Here is a 3,584-nt window from a genome sequence, read left to right on the forward strand (position 1 = left end):
TAATTTGCATTCTCTATTCAATGATGATTTAGAGCATTTTTTATATGACTACAGTTTTGATTTCTTCTTCTGAAAACTGCCTCTTCATATTTCTTGGTCATTTATCAATTGGGGAATGGTTCTTATTTTTATAAATTTGACTCAATTCCCTACATATCTGAGAAATGAGGCCTTCACCTGAGAAACTTGTATAAAAATGCTTAATATCATTGTGTATGGCACCTTTTAGCAAAATGTAGTGTCCTTGATTATCTCTTTTAATCAGGTCTATTTTTGTTTTTGCTTTGTCTGAAATTGTGATTGATGCCTTTTTTACTTCAGGTAAAGCATAATAGATTCTGCTCTAGTGCTCTGTGTGTTTCTCTTGCAAATGACATTTTATCAGATTCTGATTTCTGATTTCTGTTCCATTCCATCTACCTCCGTTTTGCAGGTGAGTTCATCCCATTCATGTTCACAGTTATGATTACTGTGTATTTCCCTCAATCCTGTCTTCTGTTTATCTTTCTCTCTCTCTTTTTTATCTTGTCACTCCTAGAAAGCCAGTTTTGCTTTTGACCACGGCCTCCCTTAATCCACTCTCCCTCTTATTGCCCCCCTTCCCTTTTCTCTCATCCCCTTTCCTTTCTACTTCCCTGTTGTGTAAGATAAAACTTCTATTCCTACCCAAATGTGTATAAATATTCTTCCCTCTCTGAACCAATTCCAATGAGAGAAAGGTTCTAGCATTGCACTCTCCTCCCACTTTTCCCTTCCCCTGTAAAGGTTCTTCCTTGTGTGCCTCTTTTTTAACAAATTAATTTCCACCATTCTTCCTTTCCCTTCCCCCATTTCACAGTGCAAACTTCTCTCTTACCCCTTCAATTTTTTTAGATCATCCCAACATAATTGACCCATACTCATGCCCTCTGTATATATGTGTGTGTATGTATATGTATAGGCATATGTATACATACGGGTATATGTATGTCTATATGTATATGTGTATGTGTATGTATCTTCTAACTGCCTTAATAATGATAAAGTTCTTAGGAGTTACATGAATCATCTTTCCATATAGGAATGAATGTAAATAGTTTAATCTTACTAAGTGTCTTATGATTTCTCTTTCATATTTACCTTTATATGCTTCTTTTGAGTCTCTTTTCTGAATGTCAGATTTTTTGTTCAGCTCTGGTCTTTTCATCAGGAATATTTAAAAGTCCTCTACTTCATTAAATATCATTTTTCCCCTGGAAGGATTATACTCAGTTTTGCTGGGTAAGCTACTCTTGGTTGTAATCCTAGCTCCTTTGCCCTCCAGAATATCATATTCCAAGCTTTCTGCTCCTTTAATGTAGAAGCTGCTAAATCTTGGACAATCCTGACCAAGACACCGTGATGTGTGAATTGTTTCTTTCTAGCTACTTGCAATATTTTCTCCTTGACTTGAGAGCTCTGGAATTTGGCTATAACATTCTTGGGAATTTTCATTTTGTGATTCCTTTCAGGAAGTGTTTGGTGAATTCTTTCAATTTCTATTTTCCCCCTCTGTGACTAAGATATCAGGGAAGTTTTTCTTTATAATTTACTTTTTTTTCTTTTACTTTAAAAAATTTTTATGTTTAGCTCTTTTCCCCTAGTGTCCCTTAGCATCACCCGGACATCGTGCTGGTCGCTGGCACCATGAAGATTTGGACATCAGAACATGTTTTCAACCACCCATGAGAAACAGTTACAACCGCTGTTATGCAGAAATATCCAAATCCTATGAATCCAAGTGTGGTTGGAGTTGATTTTTTAGACAGACATATAGATCCTACCGGGAAATTGCATAGCCATAGACTTCTCAGCATACAGTGGGGAATGCCTTCTATTGTAAAATCACTTATTGGTGCAGCAAGAACCAAAACATATGTTCAGGAACATTCTGTAGTTGATCCCATAGAGAAAACAATGGAAATTAAATCCACTACTATTTCATTTACAATTATAGTTTTGGTAGATGAGAGACATATATAAACCACATCCTCAGGAACCAGGAAAGACCATTTGATTCAAGAAGCCATAATCACTGTCAAAGGAGTGAGCCTTAGCAGTTATCTAGAAAGACTGATAGAAAGTACAATATCATCTAATGCTAATAAAGGTCGAGAAGCAACGGAGTGGGTAATTAACAAATTAAATGCTGAGATTGAAGAGTTGACTGCTTCAGCAAGAGGAAGCATGAGGACACCTATGGCTGCAGCAGCATTTGTAGAGAAATGATAATCTCTATTTATATGAAACATTAATAGGTCCACCAGGGTCTCTCCAGGCTGGTAACATATTTATTCGTATTTGGTATTTAAGAAGCATATCTGTATATTAGATAGGTATTCAGTTAGCTTGGAGAAAGACTGTGACTTTTGATGGAAAAAGAGAAGGTTCAGGGCTTCCTAGCATTTGGGATCAACTGGAATTAACATTACCTGAAAATACCATGCATATTTGAAGATTTAAGGATATTTCAAATGGATACCTTGACCAGAAACTGGCATGTTGAATCTCCATAAGGTTGAATATTATGGCATTTAATTCATGAGACTACCTGGTTTTGGACCAATTCCAAAATGAAGCATAGCTGCCTTTTCTAGTATGATTGCCCAAGCAGTTTTCATGTTGTAATAACTTTCTTTGGAAAGAAGGAAAGTATATTATTTGAAATCCAAATGCAAGTCTTTTATTTGCACAAAAGTAACTGGCTTTGAAAATCTATGGCTTTCTGAATTGGTACTAAAGTGATATTTTTGTAGTGAACACTATCAATAAAGTGATATAACTCCCAGTGTAAACCTGATTGCATGATATTAAAGAGTACTGTATTGATTTGCCAAAATTTTGTGATATGATACAAACACGATCTATCTTGATTTTGCATTTGTAGGAGTATATATGATTTAGGATGCTGAATGGTGAGCATGTGATGTTCACTTTGAAATTTGAAGAGGAACCAAAATTAAGAATAAAGTTATTACCTGAATTTAAAAGCATCATAAAATTGCAACTAACAACTATTTGCATCTTTTAAGCATTTCACAGAATGCTTAATTAATTAGCTTATGCAAAAATTGCCATGTGACTGAATCATGCATCAATAATTGTATAGCATGATATGTCAGATTATTTAATTGTAAAATAGTTAATTGCATCTTTTTATTGCAGTAATTGACCACAAACAAGTCTTTTTTTTTTACAATGCATATTGGTGGATCATTTGATTTAATTTCTAGTCTAATTTGAAATATAAATCCTAGGTACCTAGCTCTCTTTATAATCCTGTGGTGCCACTGCCAAAAGAAGGAGCTTAAATCACACTGAAGCTTTTATTTGTGGGAAGTCTGTACTTTTGGTACTGGAATGCCAACTGGAATACCAAAAAGCTATTCCAGAAAATGTTATATTTTGTTTAATATTTCAAAGCAGATAATTGTTAACTGCTAAACAGTATTTTCTGATGCTTGTAATTATTTCTATGATACTAAAGTTGCATATGGAATTTTTAAAGGCAGGTAGATCTTGCTTTTAACTATGATTAACATAAGTTGAAACTTCTGTAAAGGTTT

General features: G+C 34.4%; 1 pseudogene; it reads left to right on the forward strand.

Annotated features, from left to right (window-relative positions):
- The first annotated feature begins 1,665 nt into the window (after nt 1-1,665).
- On the forward strand, nt 1,666-2,926 carry LOC138166933 (PRELI domain containing protein 3B pseudogene; annotated as a pseudogene).
- The last annotated feature ends 658 nt before the right edge of the window (nt 2,927-3,584 follow it).

This window comes from Petaurus breviceps, unplaced genomic scaffold (assembly GCF_028583685.1).
Source record: "Petaurus breviceps papuanus isolate PSGF00001 unplaced genomic scaffold, PetGlider_PUasm1.0 227, whole genome shotgun sequence".
Classification (NCBI taxonomy): Eukaryota; Metazoa; Chordata; class Mammalia; order Diprotodontia; family Petauridae; genus Petaurus; species Petaurus breviceps.